General features: G+C 45.7%; 1 protein-coding gene across 1 annotated transcript in view; it reads right to left on the bottom strand.

Annotated features, from left to right (window-relative positions):
* Positions 1-20,615, bottom strand: part of LOC122806104 (phosphatidylinositol 4,5-bisphosphate 3-kinase catalytic subunit alpha isoform-like) — an 835,043-nt gene that overhangs the window by 145,779 nt on the left and 668,649 nt on the right. The window lies entirely within an intron of this gene.

The raw sequence follows: 20,615 nt of genomic DNA, 5'->3' as shown, positions 1-20,615 counted from the left end.
TGTGAGCATCTTGAATTTGGGTACTTCCAGAAATGTGTTTAGAACTGAAAGGTCCAGAATGGGTCTCCAAGCTTTGTCCTTTCTGGGAACCAGAAAGAGTCTTGAGTAAAATCCTTGTCCTTGCTCCTGTGTAGGAACATGTTGAATGGCTCATGTCCATGAGTGCTGTAATTTGTCTGAGCCTCTGACCATTGATTTGATGGCAGGTTTGGCATTCCTTTTATCCTTGGTAAAGTGTGAAAGTGGAACCTGTATCTTTGAGTTACAATATTTAGGACCCATTTGTCTTTTGTGATGATGTGCCAATTGTCTGCAAAAAGTGCAAGTTTTCCTCCCAAGGGAGCTGCCAAGAGTGATTTGCTTGGCAGCCTGAGGGGTAAGTTATTGCGATTGTCTTCTGATAGTTTGAGACCTGTCTTCGCCTCCTTTCTGGGTTGTGGCACCCCATTGTCGTGGCTTGTAACAGCCTTGTGGCTGACCTCTGCCCCTTGGGCGTTTGTATTTGCCCCTCTGTGGTCTGTCAGAAGTTGGAAAGGACCAGTTCTTGGTTGGCCAATTTCTGCTGAAACGAGGGGGTTGAACCTGTAAAACATCCTTAACAGTCTGCATAGATTTTGCCTTATCCTCCATTTTCTTTAAAACCTCTTCTGCTTTCACACCAAATAAAACATCCTGCTGTAAGGGTGCATCCAATAACTTTGCTTTGACATGATCAGGTAAAGTTTGTTCTTTTAACCAAGCATTCCTACGAATGACAGACCCTGTTACAGCTGCTCTGCAAGAAGCTTCCAATGAATCAAATCCACATTGCAAAGTATGTTTTCCCACTTGTTCTGCTGCATGCAACAAATCTGGCATTTTCTTGTAATCATGCTGCGCTGTATGTGTGCTCATTTTTTGTTTTAATTGAGACATCAAATATTGTTGATATTTCAGCATGTGAAACTGGCAATTTAAGGCCCTCATAGCTAGAGTGGCTGAGGTATATACTTTCTTTCCCCATCTGTCTAGTGCTCTAGAATCCCTTTCAAACGGTACAGGTTTTTTAGCAATAGAGGCCTTAACCCCTTTGGGACACTGGGAAATGGTTTCTGGGTCAGCAACAGGGCTTTTATATAGGAATTTATGTGAGTCAGGGACTCTGTAGTATCTGTCTGGTTTGGCTGGTGCAGGAGGTAATGAATCTGGGTTAAGGCTAGATTCTGAATAAACATCATCCACAATGTCTAACACAGGTGGAATAGCAAGGGGTCTGCTGGGGTAGTAAGAGGAGCTCTCGGAGCCTTTTCTTAGAATCAGAGTAATCCTGGCCTTCCCAGTGGAAATGTTCCCTCATGGTATGTAAAGTTTCCCCAAAAGATTAGTCTTCTGGGGGAGATGCTGAAGGAATAGACTTCTTCAGCATCAGAGTTTTCATAAGGGGGAAAAGAGTACTCTTGTTCCTCAGAAGAATCTAAGGAAATGGAAACCTGGTCAGAGGAAGCGTAATCCTCCTCCTGTCTAGGCCTTTTGTCAGGTGGGGGATGGGAACCCCTGATTAGGGGTAATTACGTCTTCGGCCATCTTAAGCATCCGTTTCTTAGGCATGGGGCCTTGCACTGGAGACTGCTGTACAGGCTTCCTTACTTTTAATGGATTTTTCAGTTTTGCATAGGATTTAATAGTAAGTGTAGTCGGTCTGAAGACACCTTCAGCAACTGACGGCCTTTCAACTGCACCGGGATCCCCTTCAGCCATGGAGTCGGAAGGGCCTAAAGATAAAGGCTCTGGAGGCCCTGCAATCTCCGCTTGGGAGTCGGATGCAGACTGGGGTTCTATATCAGCGGTCGTCAGGGGCTGCGTAGGCGCCTCACTGAAAACCGGAGAACAGGCGACTGGCCTAGCAGAGGCCTCGGTGTCTGGTTTGGGTCTCCGCTGCCTGGTCCTTATCTTTGCACTTTTTATGTATCCCGGTCGTCGGTTGCTCCGACGGCATGGTATAATTAAATTTTCTACCAAAATAATGTTGGGCGAAATCAAACCGACATTTAATAGTTCGTCTGTTAAACCTAGCACAAAACTGACAACCTGTGACGTCGTGGTCTGGGCCTAGGCAAGGGATACAATAAGAATGAAAATCCTTATGAGGTATTTGCTTCCCACAAGAAATGCAATTCTTAACTTTTTCTGACATCGGACTGAGGCAAAAAAAGGTTCCCCAATGGGGTACTTAGCTTTATTGAAGACTTCGGTCTGAAATTCGATTTGAAAATCTCAGGAGTTGGCCGACCGGCACTTGAGAACTGCTTCTGCTTTGGGCACCACGTGGCAAGAAAGACAGAAGAAAATGGCATCGGCTGCCTCTTTTATACCCCTGTCACACTGACGTCAGGGAAGAAGCGACAGCAACCGACGCCAGACCAAGACTTTGCAACTCAGGCTGACTGCGGGACCGCCTGATGGCAGATAACCCAAGTGTGATGACTGCAGCAGTGTAACACGATGAACATCTTGGACCAAAGCTCCAAAGGTGGTGGTGTTTCCATATTCATAAAGGATGCACACACCTCTTGGTAGCCCAACATAATGCATCTGAGATACTTCAGGTGCAGCTAACATTGGGTAAGACAGCAATTCAGGTCATAGCCTGCTATAGGTCCCCAACCATGTGCCAAGACTCACACTCCACATTCCTAAGCACCCTGGAGAATATTAGGGTCCAACCTAACATTCTCATACTGGGAGACTTCAACTACCCCTTCATTAACTCTGAAAACTACTCGTGTACCAATACACTTGCCCAACGTTTCCTGGAATTCATTAATTCTAAAGACCTGGACCAGCTCATTCTTACCCCCACTAGAGGTAGCAACATCCTTGACCTGGTCATTACTAACATGGGCAACCGTTGCTCTACACCAATAGTCAACTCCTCATTGGTTAGATCTGACCACAAACTAATCACCTTGGAAATCCACATCCCTCCCACCCCCGCAAAGGTAACCACCATGAAAAACTTCCCCAAAGCTAACTTTGGGCTTCTAAAAAGAGAGGTGGATAACGTCACAGCACACATGCAAACAGAGAATAGTTGCATGACCGCTGAATCATACACCAATGCACTGTATGAACATGTACACAAATGCATGGATCTCGCTATACCAAACAGAACCAAGACGTTCTCCTTCTAAAAAAAAAAATAAGAAGCCAATCTGGTGGTCCCCTGCCATAGACAATCTCTACAGCAGAAGGAGGAAACTGATGTGGAATAAGGTAAAGTCCCAGGTCTGGAAAAACTCCCTTATCAGCGTCAACAAAAAGTTGAGATCCCTCATCAAATCCTCTAAAGCTAGCTATGAAAACAGAATTGCAACAGATAGTAAGTAAAGACAACCACAAGGCCTTCTATAGTTATGTAAAGAATCTCCATGGGAATACCCAGATTTGATCTGAGGTGCTGCACAATGGTACCTCCTATACCAAGCCAACAGATACTGCCAATATACTGGCCGACAGTTTCAGTGCCAACTTTACCCCCCCAAGGACCAATCACAATACCAGTAGATTGCCAGGCACCCAGTATTACTGCTGCACAGGTTAAAACAGCACTGTCCAAGGCCAAGAATACAGCTTCTATGGGACCTGACAATATCCCTGGCTGTGTTCTACATGAACTAGAGTGTGAACTGGCACCTCACCTGTGTGCCCTGTTCAAAGCCTCACCTCATGTTTTGTCCCTACCAATGGTGCACTGCTACAGTCATCCCTCTCCACAAAGGAGGAGTGGCTACAGACCCTGGGAACTATTACCTCATTAGCCTGATGAGTCTGCTATGCAAAGCTATGGAACGCATAATCATAGACCTAATAAACAAGGATATAGGGAGTCTCCAAACTCTGGATCCTAGACAGTTTGGTTTTGTAAAGGGTAGATCATTCCTGCTCAACTTGGTCGACTTCTTTGAGTCAGTCACCAGAGCTTTGGATGAAGGCAAGGTGGGTCATACAGCCTACCTTGATCTTGCCAAGGCTTCTGATCCAATTCCCCACTCAGGAATCATAGAAAAACTCACTATGCTAGGCATTAACCCCTATATCACTAGGTGGGTTGCAAACTAGCTCACAGATAGAACCCAAAGTGTGAAAGTAGCTGACTCCAAGTCAGACTGCAGACCAGTCACAAATGGAGTCCCACAGGGTTCGGTCCTGGGTCCTCTCCTGTTTGGTATCTACTTCTCTGAAGTCCAGGCCAACAAGAAGGGACTTTGGCTGACAAAGTTCGCAGACAACTGCAAGTTGGGAGCTATTAATAACTCTCCAAGTGATGTTAACATCATACAGAAAGGCCTCAATGAAACCAACGACTGGTGTCAGAACCATGGCCTTAAGCTCAATGCCAAAAAATGTGTCGTCACCCCCCTTGGAAAAAACCCAGTTCCCTTGAATTACCACATCAATGGTAGTCCACTGAACACAGAAGGCGTTATAAGATATCTGGGAACACAGGTTGACAGCAACCTCTCTTTTGACCACCACATTGCCACTGTGGTCAGAAAGTCCTTCTATGTGGCACATCTCATTACTAAGGGTTTTGAATCAAGGAAGAAAGAGGTCATTGTCTCCCTCTACTCTTCCCTCATTAGGCCAAACATCAAGTACAATGCCCCATTTGGCATGTACCTCACTAGACACCTGCAGCAACTGGAGAGGCCACTAAAGTACCTCACAACAAGGATTCTAGGCCTTAATTACTTGCCCTTAATGGACAGACTCAAAAAACTCCAACTATTCTCTGACTCATATCGCCTACTTAGAGGCGATCACTGCTTGACTCACAAAGCCATGTCTGACCCAACTCTGTTAGAAATGTTACATCTAAAGAAATCCCAATCCCTTCACACCACACACTCCAGAGACCTCAACCTCATTACCACAATCAAAAGAACATGCTGGAGGAACAGGTTCATAACCCAGAGACTGCCCATGCTATGGAATAGACTTCCCATACATGTCAAGCAGAGAACCTCACTGGCCCTCTTCAAGAGAAATCTTGATGAGTGGATGGGAAATAGAAAATTCACCCCGGGGATCACTCCAGTGGCTCTACTCAACAGAGGCACTGGGAACGAAGGTCGGGTGGCACGATGCCAGGGTAATCCTATGGGCTAGGCTTGTAAAGACTCCAGGGCCATTAGCTTAGTACACACCTATGAACCTAAAATCTGAGATTTTCTGCTGTACCAGAGAGACTGGAAAGAAGGGACTGCATTCATTTTACACAAAAAAGAAACTAGACTGGTATTCCCCAGCAGGAGTTAAGTGACGGGACTCACCAAGTGTAGGTTCCAAACCTGGCAACAAGGAAGCAGCCAAGATCTCATTTAGTTAAGATGCACTCATACCATCACAAAGATCTGCTTCTGACAAAACTGTGTCAACACAGAAAGGTATTAAAATTGGGGGCACTAGAGTTTTCCTGGAAAATTATTACTCACTGTATACCAGGCAAAACAGAAGAGAGTTTATCCCACCAATCAAATGATGTCAAAGGCAATGATGAGATTCAACTTGCAATATCCATCTGTCTTCAGAATATTTTCCCTGGTAGATCAGGCACACTTTTGGACACAGAACAGGATAAGGAGGAAATAAAAATTTAGCAAACAATTTTTCTTACAATAATATAAAGAGAGTTATGTACTTACCATAACTTGGCATCTGCGTTACCCTATGTCATTACTCATCACTCCTTGGTCATAGGATCCGACATTAGATCCAAGCCTGCAACTTATCAGACAGATCCTATGCTCGAGCTCCTCCCATTACCATAATCCCTTGCTGCCCTCTAAACCCTCACATTGAGTTTGCCCTAGACCTAGAAAACAGCTAAGTAAGACCTTGATCACCAGAGAGGACATCTCTACTTCCTCTAGGTCCCACAGGATGGGGGAAGGAGGGAGGGATAGTGATGAATAGTAACATAAGATAACACAGTCGCCATGTTATGGTAAGTACATAACTCTTTATCTGATGTTATCCAGGTCACTATTCCTCACCCTTGGGTCAGAGTCCCCAACTACCACAAAATCCTGGGTAGTCTCATGGAAGGATATGACTAAGAAAGTTTAGTTGTATAAGAACTTACCATAATGATAGATGTCTTTCTCTTCTCTGCTGTAGTATTCCTGACTTAAGGGAGTTGCCTGTTAAGGCGATGACCCAACGTTGGCCATTATATCGAAGTCTTTTATTACTTAAGGTGAGCGTACGTCTGATGTTGGCCATTAGCAGATGTCAGACATAAAAGAGACGTATGCGTGCACCACCCTCAGAACTGATGCCCCAGACAGAGAGAGAGTCCAAGGGAATGTGGATCAGTACATCCAAGAAATACAAGAAGGGGAAAGGAGGGAGGTATGGAATACTGCAACAGAGAAGAGAAGGACATCTGTCATTATGGTAAGTTCTTACACAACTACACTATGTCCTTCTATTCTTCTGTTGCAGTATTCTTTACTACAAAATCTCATAAGGAAAGGGTGGAGAAAGTGGCAGAGGAATTTTCAATGAAGCCATGGAGAATGACCCTGGCAAACCTTTCCCTGGATCTAGACATGGAATCCAGCTTATAGTGTTTGGTGAAGGTGTGGACAGAAGTCCAAGTAGTGGCTTCTAGGATACAGTTGGTATCCAAACCCCGAAGGAAGGCCCCTGAAAAAGATACAGCCCTGGTAGAGTGGGCTTTGACTGAGCCAGGGAGAACCTTCCCCTGGTGGGGATAGCAAATGGTAATAGATTTGGAAATCCAGTTAGAGATGGTCTGTTTAGACATTGGCAATCCCAGAACCCTGGTATGGAAAGACACAAATAACTGGTCTGTTTTCTTAAAGGGTTTAGTCTTATGTAAGCAGAACCTGGGCTGTCTGTACACACCCAGGGTGTGCAGAATCCTCTCACTACTGTTCTGCGGAGAGGGAAAGAAAGTTGGCAGATGAATTGCCTGATTTAGGGACAATTCATTGATAGCCTTTGGCATGAAAGAGGAACTGGTCTGCAGGGACACACTGTCTTTGTGGAAAGGCAAGAAGGGAGAAGAAGCCATAAGGGCTTGTAAATCTGAGGCCCGCCTGGCAGAGGTAATGTCCACCAGGAGGATTGTTTTCCAGGTGCAGTGTTTGAGAAAACTAGAGGAACCGGGTTCGAAAAGTGCTTGAGTCAATTTTTCTAGTACATAGTTGAGGTCCCAAGGTGGAGCAAATGGTCTCCTGTGGGGTCTGATATGAAGGACACCTTTGAGGAATTGTTTAGCTTCAAATCTAAAAGCTAAGGGAGGATTTAATGGTAAGGAAGCAGAAATAGCTGACAAATGGGCTTTGACTGAAAAATATATTAGTCCTGCATTAAGCAATTCACACAGGACAGGACCATAGGTGGGAGAAGTAAGATTTTCTAGTAGTAGGTTTCCTGGTCTCCTGCAGTACTTGAAGTATGTCCTCAGAATAAAAGTGTCTGAATGGTATTAAGGCTCTATCACCCACAGAATTAGTTGGAGGGTTTCCAGATCTGGGTGTAGGGGTGAGCCCTTGTTCTGTGTTAGTAGGTCCACTCTGTAGGGTAACTTGTGGTTACTGCCCTTGGCTATGTGAAATAGAAGGGGAAAAGTACAGTTTTGTACCTACCATAAATGTAGCTGTCCAATAGATATGCAACTGCAGTCATAACATATGGGTTGTCCTGCCTCAGGCAGCCCTCGGTCGGCCGGATTCCAAAGTCTGGGTCCGATGTCGGCTGATGTCGCACTTCTCTCCGACGTCAGAGTGGCTGGAGTATATAAGCATCAGCCGACGCCATCTTCTTCAGTGTTTCTTGCCCCAGATGCCAGGTGCCCTCCAAGGAAGGCTAAAATCAAATGTGTAAAACAAAAATAGGTTTCCAAACAAATAAGTAAGCAATAAACAGATACACCATAACAGATATCCCCAGCTAAGAATAACAGGGAGAGGGAGTGGACCCAAGGCATAGAGGGGAAGGAGGGAGGGAAAACCCGACTGCAGTTGCATATCTATCGGACATCTACATTTATGGTAGGTACAAAACTGTACTATGTCCTTCAAGAATGCAACTGCAGTCATAACATATGGGTTGAATGCCATAGCTTAGCTGGGGGAGGTGGTATGCTCTAGGAAAAGGATGGTGTAGCTAGCAATCCCTGCAGGACTGCCGAAGCAAAGCCTGCTCTGGATCTGGAAAATAAAGGGAGGTTGTAGTGTTTGGAAAATGTATGCACGGAGCTCCATGTAGCAGCTTCTAGAATATCCTTTGTAGGCACCCCTCTTAAGAAGGCTGTGGAGGTGGCTGTAGCTCTGGTAGAATGTGGTCTGATATTGGCTGGCACACTCTTTCCATGGAAGGAATAATATCTGATGCAATGTCCAATCCATTTTGAAATTGTCTGTTTGGAAATTGCTTTTCCCTGTACTCCAGGAGCGTAAGCTACAAATAGCTGATCGGACTTCCTACTGATCTTGGTTCTTTCTAGATAGTAGCAAAGTTGTCTATGTATGTCCAAGGTATGCAACAGTCTTTCCCCTTTGTTTTCAGGATTGGGGAAGAAAGTAGGCAGGTGAATTGCCTGATTTAGAGAGACCCTAGATACCACTTTTGGCAGAAAGGAAGGATTGGTTCGTAAAGAGACCCTGTCTCGGTGGAAGATTATGAAGGGTGGTATTGCTATTAGTGCCTGTAATTCTGAAACCCTTCTAGCTGAGGTAATGGCCAGCAGGAAAGCTGTCTTCCAGGATAGAAATTGTAAATCCGCTGAAGCTGCTGGCTCGAAGGGAGGTAGAGTCAATTTTTCCAACACAAAATTGAGATCCCAAGCTGGTACTGGTGCCTTTCTTGGAGGTTTTATATTCTTGATCCCTCTTAGAAATTGCCTTAGCAAAGAATGTGAGAACACAGGTGGGTCAGTGTTGTATCTAGCTGAGATAGCTGAAGCATGTATTTTTATGGAAGAGTATGAAAGTCCCTTATTTAGCAATTCTGCCAAGTACTCCAGAATGAGTGGAATGCTCAGTACTGATGCATCTTGACCCTTGTTGGTATTCCAAATGCTGAAACGCTTCCATTTGGCTGAGTAAGCCCTTCTGGTGGATGGTCTGCGGGCTTCTGTGAGTATCCGCTGAACTTCCTTGGAGAGAGATAAATTGAGGTTATTTATGTGTTCCTCCAAGCTGTTCGCTGTAGAGTCTGGAGGTTGGGATGAGCTGTCCTGAAGTTGTGCTGAGTCAGCAGTTGAGGCCATTTGGGAAGGGCCCACGGTTTGTTGCATATGCTCCGTAGTAGTGGGTAGCAGTGTTGTCTCGGCCAGTTCGGAGCTATTAGGATTCCCTTTGGCTGCTCTGCTTTGATCTTCAGTAACACTGTGGTCATCAGTGGCAGAGGTGGAAATGCATAGATGACTAGGGAGCTCCAGTTGAATGAGAGAGCATCTATCTTCCATGCTTGTGGATGATTTGTCCTTGAACAGAACTTTTGTAGCTGATGATTGAGTTGGGAGGCAAATAGGTCTACGTCTGGCCTGCCCCATGCCGAGGTTAGTTGTGCAAAGATGTCTGGATGTAACCTCCATTCGTGTGGGTCTAGGAAATTCCTGCTTAGACTGTCCGCCAGAACATTGTCTCTGCCTGGAACAAATTGGGACTGTAGCTGTAGGTTTAGACTCAGTGATTTTTCCCAAAGATTCATTGTTAGCCTGCAAAGGGGGTAAGAGTGAGTACCTCCCTGCTTGTTTATGTACCACATCACAGTGGTGTCTGTCCTTATTAGAAGGTGGCCTTGATGAAGTTGATGTCCAAAGGCCTCAATGGCATGCATTACTGCCAGCATTTCTTTTTGGTTGATATGCAGATGTTCTTCCTTTGGATTCCATTGTCCTTGAATACATCTGCCCTCCATGTGCGCCCCCCATCCATGGTCTGAGGCGTCTGTGGTAATAGTCTGTGTTGTCTGAGGTTTTTTGAATGGCATGCCTGTATTTGACTGACTTGCTGAGGCCCACCATAGAAATTCCTTTTGAAGACATGGAATGAGTGGGATGGTTGCTTCTAGGTTGTTGTCGTGCTGAGACCATAAGCTCTTTAGATACCATTGAAGTTTTCTCATGTGTAGTCTTGCTAGTGGGACCAGGAGAATGCAAGATGCCATGAACCCCAGGGCCTGTAGGAATCTCCTTGCAGTCATCTGGGAGAGTTTTGCTAAACTTTTGAAGTAATGAGTTAACTGCTCTTGCTTGTCTTCTGTCAAGTAGGCCATTTGAGAGGCTGTGTCTAGTTTGGCTCCTAAGAAAGTTATTTGCTGGGATGGTAGAAGTCTTGACTTTTGAAAGTTGACTGTGTATCCCAAGGCCTGTAGCAAGTGTATGACATAATTCAAGTTTTTTGTCAAGGTTAGTTCGTTGTCCGCTTGTATGAGGCAATCGTCCAGGTAGGGGTAGATTTGAATCCCCTGGAGTCTGCAATGAGCAATTACTGATGCCAGGCATTTCGTGAATACTCTGGGCACAGTAGATAAGCCAAAAGGCAATGCTGAGAATTGATAATGCTCTGGCCCTGCAAGAAATCTGAGGTATCTTCTGCAGCTGTGTCTGATAGGGACATGCAGGTATGCCTCCTTGAGGTCCAGAGTAATCAGCCAAGACCCCTTGCCCAGCATGGGAAGGAGCTGCTGTAAGGTCAGCATTTTGAACTTTGGTACTATGAGAAAAGTGTTTAAAGCGGACAAGTCCAGTATCGGTCTCCATTGATTTTGTTTTCTTGGAACAAGGAACAGTCTTGAGTAAAACCCCTGACCTTGTTCTTGTTGAGGCACTTTTTCTATTGCTTTGATCTGAGCCAGCAGAGACATTTGCTTGATAGCCTCTGCCTTTTGATTTTGTGGAAGATTTGGCATGCCTTGTTTTCTTGGTAAGGTATGAAAATAGAACCTGTAACCATGATCTCTAATGTCCAATATCCATTTGTCTTTTATCAGTTTGTGCCAATTTTCTGAAAACAGAGATAACTTTCCTCCCAAAGGGGCTTGTTTCTGCTCCTTGGTCGGAGAAGTTAGAGTCAAGTCATTGAGATTGTCCCTGAGTGACAGGGGAAACCCCTGTGTCACCTCTTTGGTTTGTTGGTTGCCATTGGCGTCCCCTGTAGGATCCTCTATATTGCCCTCTGCCACGGGCACGCCTGTTCTTGCCCCTTTGAAATTTTTCAGGATTTGGGAATGACCAGTTTTTAGAAGGCCAGTTCCTGCTGAACCTGGGGGGCTGAACCTGGAGAAAATCTTTGACTGTCTGAACTGACTTGGCTTTTTCTTCAATGGTCTTTAACACATCTTTAGCATTATCACCAAAAAGTTTGTTCTTTTCCAAGGGAGCATCCAGTAGCTTTGCCTTAACATGATCCGGTAAAGGTTGCTCTTTTAACCATGCATGTCTACGAATGACCGCTCCTGTCATAGCTGCCCTACATGAAGCTTCCAATGCATCATATCCACACTGCAGAAAATGATTACTAACCTGCTGAGAGTTATGGACAGCCTCCTGCAAGGACTTCCTATCTAAAGGGTCAGGAGAGGCTAATTTTTTCTGTAAATCATCCAACAGGGAATCCTGATATTGAAAGATATGAAACAGACAATTGAGAGCTCTCATTGTTAAGGTAGTAGAGGTGTAAACCTTCTTCCCCCATCTCTCTAAGGACCTTGCCTCTGTCAGAAGGCAAAGGATTTTTGGAAATGGTAGCAGAAACCCCCTTAGGCCCCTGGGAAATAGTTTCTAAGTCTACAGCATGGGCCCTAAAGAAATGAGAATGGGTTTCAGGGACCCTATATTATCTGTCAGGCTTGACAGGAGCCGGGGGCAGAGAATCAGGGGTAGCACTGGAGTCAGAGTAAAGGTCATCCAAAACATCAAGCACAGGAGGAATAGCTAAGGGTCTGTGTTGTGGCGTTTTAAGGAAAGTTCGAAGGCGCTTCCTGGAATCAGAAAATTCCTGACATTGCCACTGGAAATGCTCCCTCATGGAATGCAGAACTTCCCCAAAAGAAATATCCTCAGGAGGAGAGGCCGAAGGAATGGAGTCCTCTGCATCCGAATCCTCGAAAGTCTGAAAAGGGGGTTCCTGGGATTCGGAAAGCACAGAGTCCCCAGAATCTTCATCTGAAGAAAGGGGGTCAGGTGGTTCAACCCTGGGCCTCTTATCAGGAGGAGGCTGGGATCCTCTCTCAGGGTGGGCCTGGGAGCCTCTGATCATAGAAATAAGATCTGCGGCCAAGGACATAATTTGAGCTTCAGGGTTAGGCTGAGGCAAGGTTTTAGCAGAGTGATGCTTGGCCTGGCTTGCAGGCTTGGCCTGGCTTGCTGCCTTAGCACGTGTGTAGGCCTTGATAGACATAGACATGGGAGGCCTGGCAGCCCCACGTGCAGGGGTAACCTTATCCACAGCAATGGTCTCGGGCATTTCCTCGGTTACAGTATCCGGAGGAAAATCAATAATTGGCGTTGGTGTGGCCTCCGGTGTCGGAGGTATCGGTAGTGCAGTGTCTTCGGTTCCAAGCAGTGGAATAACCGCCTCAGAGGGAACTGGGGCACTCGCGGTAACTTTTGGCATGGAGTCGGAGGAAGCCGCGGGCCGAGGAGGTCGGTCCCGGTCTTTCCGTTTTTTAGAAATATGTGTAGCCGGTTGTTCCGATGGCATAATGTAAGCAAACTTTTCGCCAAAAAAGTCTTCAGCAAACTCTGCCCGGCGCCTGAGAGTGCGCTTATTGAAGCGAGAACAGGCGGCACAGGCCGAGACGTCGTGGTCTGGGCCAAGGCAAGGGAGGCAGTAAGAATGGAAATCCTTATGAGGTATTTGTTTACCACAAGACAAACAATTATTTACTTTTTCAGTTAATTCTGACATCGGCTGAGGCAAGAAAACGTCCCCAACGGGGTACTTAGCTTTTTTGATGTCTTCGGTTTCGAAGAATACAGGAGCTGACCGACCGGAACTTGCAAACTGCTTCTGCTTCGGGCACCGCGCGGCAAGAAAGACTGAAGAAGATGGCGTCGGCTGATGCTTATATACTCCAGCCGCTCTGACGTCGGAGAGAAGTGCGACATCAGCCGACGTCGGACCCAGACTTTGGAATCCGGCCAACCGAGGGCTGCCTGAGGCAGAACAACCCATATGTTATGACTGCAGTTGCATTCTTGAAGGACATCAAGGCCGTCTTGGCCAGTAGGGAGTCACCACAGATTTGTGGTTTTTCCTACTGGACTTTCAATAAGACTTTGGGGATGACTGGAAGGGGGAGGGAATTCATATAGGAATTTCCCCTTCCATGAGATTGAATGGATGTCCACTCTCCATGACTGAGGATGTTATTCTTTGGCGCAGAACTGAGTAAGCTGTTTGTTCATGGGGGAGGCAAACAAATCTCTCTCTGGAATACCCCACTGGTGGACAATGTCTAAGAACACATCCCTGTGAAGCATCCATTGGAGGGCTTGTGTCCAGGATCTGCTTAGGGTGTCCGCCACAGTATTCTGACTGGAGGGGATATACACTGCTTGGAGAGATACATCTAGGAGACAAGCTTGATCCATACCTGCATGGCTATTCTGCAGAGGAGGTAAGATCTGGTACCTCCCTGCTTGTTTATGTACCACAAGACTGTCATGTTGTCGGTGTGTACATGTAACCTCCCTGATCTAATCAGTGATCTGAACATTTGGAGGGCTAAAATTAGTGCCCTGTTTCTTTCACATTTATGTGTTCCTTTGTTTGAGACAGATTCCATTCCCCTTGGGCCATGTGGAGGTCTAAGTCCACCCTCCAGCCCATGTCCAAAGCATCCGTAAATAAGGTCTGAGTAGGGTGAATGTGAAGACCAGGATTTAGAGATAGTAGAGAGATCCACCACTGGAGCTCCAGCTTTAAACATGGAAGGAGTGGAATCAGGTATTCTAGAGGGTGGGCATGCGGAGACTAAACCGATTTGAGGAACCACTGAAATTTCCTCATGTGAACCCTTGCCAGAGGAAGCATTGGGATGGTGGAAGCCATCAGGCCCAAGATCCTGAGGAACTGTCTGGCAGAAATCTGATGTTGTAAGAGTGTCTCTGCGAAGATTAGGGAGATCTCTTCTGCTTTGGAAGGAGGGAGAGCTCAGAGTTTGGAATCTGCAACCCAGGAAAATGAGATCTTGGGTTGAGTCCAGGGACGACTTCTTGAAGTTGATGGTAAATCCCACTCTGAAGAATGGCAATTGCCACTTGGAGGAATTTTCTCAATTCTGTCTGAGAAGAGGCTTGGATTAAATGGTCGTCCAGGTAAAGGTAGATTAAGATTCCTTGGTGCCTACAAAAGGCTATCACTGGGGCTAGACACTTGTGAAGACTCTTGGGGCTGTAGAGAGTCCAAAGACAAAGCTGAGAACTGATAGTGCGAGGATGACACAGAAAATCATAGGAATCTCCTGTATCTGTGGTGAATGGGAATATGGAGGTAGGCATCCTTGAAGTCTATTAAAGCTAGAAATACCTGAGGAGGAATAAGAGGAAAAAGTGTTTGTAGGGTTATCATTTTGAATGAGGGGACTATGAGGAAATCATTGGGGTAAGAGAGATCCAAGATTGGTCTCAAGGGTCCTTCCTTCCTGGAACTAGGAAAGTACAGTTGTGTACACTTACCATAAATGTAGATCTTCGAGTGTACTCACTGTTGCAGTCATCAGCTGTGGGCTATCCCTGCTGTGGAAGCCCTCGGCCGGCTTGAATACCAGAGTTAATGTTTTTCTGTGTCAGCTGCTGTTGCTTGTAGACTGACATCAGGTTGTTAGTTTCATAGTTTGGTACTAGGTTATCTGCCCTGGGGCATTTATAAGCCTAGCCATAGTGATGTGGCTTTCGCCACCCCATGTAATGGTACAAAAGTGTACAGAATAGATTTAGAATACTGTGCCTCTGTCTAGTAGTGACACAGTGAAGACCCCCTTACATAACAGAATTAGTTTGCTGTGCCTCTGTCTAGTAGTGACACAGAGATGACCCTTGGGGTAAACCTACGATCTCCCATCCACTCGTCAAGATTTCTCTTGAAGAGAGTCAGTGAGGGGCTCTGCCTAACATGAACTGGGATTCTGTTCCAGAGTATGGGAAGCCTCTGAGTTATGAATCTGTCCCTCCAGCATGTCCTATTCATATTTGTGCTGAGGTTTAAATCTTTAGCTCTCGTGGTTCTGATGGATTTGGATTTTTTGAGGTGGAGCATGTCAATCAATTCCTGATTGGACATGGCCTTGTACGTCAGGCACAGATCACCTCTGAGCAGGCGGTATGCTACTGAATAGAGCTGGAGTTTCTTTAGTCTGGCAGCATATGTTGGAGACCCTTGATCCTCTTGGTGAGCTACTTTTGGGGTCTCCCTAGCTGTTGCAAGTGCCGGGTGAGGTACATACCAAATGGGGCATTGTACTCAATCATGGGCCTGATAAGGGAGGAGTATAGGGGTACAATGACCTCCTTTGATCTGGATGTGAATCCCTTCATGATAAGGTGGGCAAGGTAGAAAGTCTTTCTAACCACTTTGGCAACGTGGGTGTCAAATGAGAGGTCACTATCGACTTGGGTCCCCAGGTCTCTGATTACTTTTTCCGTATTCAGTGGGTTACTGTCTATGTGATAATTTGTGGGTACTTTGTTTTTCCCAAAGGGGATGACTATACATTTTTTGGCATTTAGTTTAAGGCCATGACTCCGGCACCAGTTGTCCATTTCAGTGAGGCCTTTCTGTAGGATGTATGTGTCAGCTGGTGTATCGACTATGGCGCCTAGTTTGCAGTCATCTGCGAACTTTGTCAGCCACAACCCTCCCATGTTTGCTTTCACATCTGAGAAATAAATGCTGAACAAGAGGGGTCCCAGGACAGAGCCCTGTGGGACACCACTTGTGACTGGCTTTGAGTTTGACATGGCTCCAGCGATTTTGACTTTATGGGTTCTATCCTTTAGCCAGTTTGCCACCCATCTTGTGACATATGGATTTACATTTAAGCTGTTGAGCTTGTCTATGATGCCAGAGTGGGGTATTGTGTCAAAAGCTTTAGCCAAGTCCAGGTAGGCTGTATGGACTGCTTTGCCCTCGTCAATGGCTCTAGTGACTGTTTTGAAAAAGTCAACCAGGTTCAAAAGGCAGGATCTGCCCTTTACAAAGCCGAACTGGGTGGGACCAAGTGTCTGTAAGTCCCCAATGTCTCTTTTTATGAGTTCCATAATGATTCTTTCCATAGCTTTGCAGACCAGGCTGGTTAAGCTTATGGGGTGGTAGTTACCAGGGTCTGTAGAGGTGCCTCCTTTGTGGAGTGGGACTACTGTTGCTGTACGCCAGTGTTCAGGTACATATCCTGTAGTAAGGCTAAGGTTAAATAGCATTTTTATGTGCGGGTTTAGCTCCTCTTGGAGTTCATGTAGCACGCAACCCGGGATACCGTCAGGTCCCATTGATGCTGTGTTTTTAGCTTTGCTGAGGGCAGTTCTCACCTGGACATCTGAGATGACAGGGAGGTTACATTCAGCTGGGATAAGTATTTCTTCTTTTGGGGTGAGGGAGGGAGAAATTTGCACTGAACCTGTCTGCCAGAATGTTGGCAATATCTGTGGGTTCAGTGTATTTTTTGTCATTGTGAACTAACTCTGAGCATATCTGAGGGTTTCCGCCCAGGTTTCTAACATAGCTGAAGAAGGCCTTGTGGTTATCTTTAGTGTCCATAGCGATTTTTCTCTCAAAGTTGGCCTTGGATGTTTTTATGAGAGAACGTAGCTTTCTACTAGTGCTGATCAGAGATGCCTTCTCTTTATGGGATTTTGCTCTGTTGTGCAGTAGCTTCCTTCTTTTGTTATACAATTTGTTTATGGCTGGGGTCCACCAGACAGGACGCCTGCCCCTGGTGGAGAGGGTCTTGGTTTTATTTGGGATTGCATGATCCATGCATTCTTGGAGATGTCCATAGAAAGCATTTGTGAAGGATTCTGCATTGTGGGATGTGGTTTCCACTGGCCCAGTGGGCTTAAAGGATACCATCTCAGTTTTAAGAAGTGTAAAGTCGGCTTTTGAGAAGTTTTTCACTGTAGTCTTTTGTGTTGGGGGTGGAGGTGGGATATGTATATCCAGGGTGATTAGTTTGTGGTCAGATCTCACTAGTGAGGGGTATACTTCCGGTGTGGAGCACTTTGTCCCCATGTTTGTGATGATCAGGTCTAGTGTATTATCTCCCCTTGGGGAGAGGTGACTTGTTGTTCCATTGCATTTGAATTTATGAATTCCAGGAACCTTTGGGCTAGGGTGTTTGGGCTAGTATAATGCACCCAGTCTATGTTAGGGTAGTTGAAGTCTCCCAATATGATGGTGTTTGGTGAGACATTCATATCCTCCAATGTCTTCAGGAAGGCTGAGTGGGGTTCCTGAGATTGGGAGGGTGGTCTGTAACATGCTACCAGTTGTATAGCAGTTTTGCCTATGGTTAGTTGCACCTGGATGGTCTCGGATGCTTCATGTGTTGCCACTAACCTGGAGGTGTGGGTGTCCTTGATGAATACAGACACTCCCCCTCCCTTTTTGGTTTGGCCCGAGTTTTGGGGCCGAAAAGCATGATACGAGGTATAGCCTGGTAGCGCTGGGGTGCTCTCAGGAGCCTTGAACCAGGTTTCAGTTACTGCACAGACATCGATGTTCTCCATACTGAGGAGTGCTTCGAGAGCCTGCATCTTGAGATTTAGACTTCTGGCGTTGAGCAGCATTACCCTTAATTTTTTTCCATTTTTGTTTTCTAAGGAAGTGGGTTTGTCTTTTGAGCCTTGCCTAAAAAGGCACTATGGGCGAGGCAAGAGCCTTAGCCAATATCCGGAAGCCCAGTGGTGACAGATGCAAGCCGTCCCTTGCGAAGCAGCGTGGCTTGTCCAGCATGTCATCCCAAGCAGACAGACATTGGATCCCCCTAGAATGACACCAGTATTTGAGCCAATTATTAAAGCTGATCATCTTGTCTTTGTATTGTGGCATCATTCTTGGTGAGGACAAGATGCTGCTCAGGGTCAGGGTCATACCAGCCTGGGCTACATAATCAGAGAGCTCCTCTATGTCTCTTTTTATGTAGACCAGGGAGGTACGTCTCAGGTCATTCACGCCGGCATGGACAATGACGGAGTCATATTTGTACTTGCTTTGGAGTGACCTGAGTGTGTGTTATGTGGCGGATCCTAGCTCCCGATAAGCAGCTCAACGTTACCCTCTCCTTGTTCAGCCTGGTAAGCAGAACGTCAGTGTGTCTGACTATAGAGTCACCTATTACTAGTGTATCAGGCATGGTGTTTGGCCTTAAGGGCTGTGACTGTTTGACACACTGATTTACTGAAGTATGTGTTGCATGTGTTATGTTTTGAGGTGGTGGATTTTTGGGTGTCTGCTTTGGGAGCCTCTGTTGTTTTGGTAAGTTTTTTGTTAGAGCCTCCGAGTATGTCTTTGTGTTATGTGTTTGGTTTGCAGTTGTGGTAGGTCTATGTGGGACTGGGTTTGGTGTGTGTGTGGTTCCCTTCTCCTCCTGTCTGGTCTTGCCAGTCCTGAGTTGAGAGAGTTCAGCCTCCAGTTTGGCTATATAGTTGCATCTCTCACATGTATTTGTGTTTGTTGGGAGGAGGAGAGGGTTGTCTGTATACATGAGACAATTGTCTCAAGATTCCTAGATTAACCAGCTGAACCGGAGAGGATGCTAGTAATCTACCACTCGACATGCTAGAATATTATAAGGGAGTGCTATGCTTTAAGGGAAGTGGGTACTCACAGGGAAGGTAGGTGGATGTAGTGCTTACTTTAGTTAGCGAGTGTTTACTTAGAAGAGAGGTTTTGAGAACAACTGCTAGGCTTATAATAAAGCGATTAGACTGATTATTATAAGAGTAGAGCTTTCTTAAGGGAAAATTTGAAGAGCAGACTTGGCGGAGCCAGAAAATGTTTAACCTTGTTTAACCGGCGCAATATGCGCACAAACGCGCAAAGCCGTGCAAACGCGGATTTTAAACAGGGAACTTCAAAAGAGCTAGAAATGGTCCAAAACAACCAATTACTACAAGCTCTTGTGCTGAGGTCACTCCTTCAGGGACAGATAGGCTGCTCAAGGCTCCACACTCCCACTGGTGAGCAAAGAAACTTCCTTCTATCCAAGTAAGGCAATGGACAGCACAGGAACTACACCACAGCCCAGAATACAGCAAAGCCTGTATACTGGTCTAAACTAGTCGAGGAGAGGCGGGAAAACAAGGATATTTTTTTGTTTTTTTGTTTTTGAGATAGAAAGCACACAGAAATGCAGGAAACAGTAATAAATCAGTTACACAGGCTAGCACACTTTAGTGGGCAGCCTCAACAGTTAAATTTAACAAACAAACAACTTTCGACCAATTTTCGACTAAATGAAACTAAGTGCAGATAATATATAACGCAACAAACAGTTAAAAAACAGTTTAAGCTTGTTCAAGGTAAGCAAGAGAAGGTATTTCAGGTAAAAACAGTAAAAAATACTTAAATCAGGAAAGTAGTTGCTTTTCTCAGTTCTCTGCTGCTAGGACCACTCTGCAGGACCACGAGGAGCTGTTGCTGAGTAGTATAGCCAGAAAACAATGCTCAGAGGCGGATTTTAAACAGGGAACTTCAAAAGAGCTAGAAATGGTCCAAAACAACCAATTACTACAAGCTCTTGTGCCGAGGTCACTCCTTCAGTTAGTGCTATAAAGAAAGCAGCTGATGCCATTACATCTGTGTATTTCTTGCCCTAACCAGTCAGAAGCCCAAGGAAATATGGCAAAGTGGTCCTGGTGGTTAAAAACCACCTTAAGAAACTTATGTCTCCCTAAGGAAAGAGGATATAAGGGGGAAGGAGGGAGGGAAACCAGGACTGCCACAGTGAATACACTCGAACATCTACATTTATGGTAAGTGTACACAACTGTACTATGTTCTTCTTGTTTCACTGTTGCAGTCATCACCTGTGGGAGGATTCCCAAAGCTGAGGAGAGGGATGGAAGGATTAGTTAGAGACCTAGGCATGGGTAATTAAGCCCTGCAGAACTGCAGAGGCAAACCCTGCCCTAGCCTTAGAGAAAAGAGGAAGGTGGTAATGCTTTGTAAAGGTATGGACCGAGGTCCAGGTGGCAGCTTCCAAGATGTCCCTGGTGGGAACTCCTCTGAGGAATGCTGTGGAAGTGGAAGCTGTGCTAGTGGAAAGGGTACAAATAGACTTAGGGGGTGGTTTCCCATGTAATCTGTAGCAGAAATGGATACATTGTGCTATCCATTTGGAAATGGTTTCCTTGGAAATGGGCTTCCCCTCTGCCCCTGGGGCAAAGCTGACAAGACGCTGGTCCATTTTCTTGAAGGGTTTAGTACAGTCCAGGTAGTAGCTGAGCAATCTGTGCATGTCTAGTGAGTGCAGAAGTCTTTCCCCCTTGTTTTGAGGGTTAGGGAAGAAGGTGGGCAGATGAATGGCCTGCTTGAGAGTTACATTAGATACCACCTTGGGCATAAAGGAGGGGTTAGTCATAAGGGAGACCCTGT

This window comes from Protopterus annectens, chromosome 7.part0 (genome assembly GCF_019279795.1).
Source record: "Protopterus annectens isolate FY-2018-M chromosome 7.part0, PAN1.0, whole genome shotgun sequence".
NCBI classification, from domain to species: domain Eukaryota; kingdom Metazoa; phylum Chordata; order Ceratodontiformes; family Protopteridae; genus Protopterus; species Protopterus annectens.
Note: the sequence above shows the minus strand (reverse complement) of the source record. Positions and strands in the feature narration are given on the sequence as shown.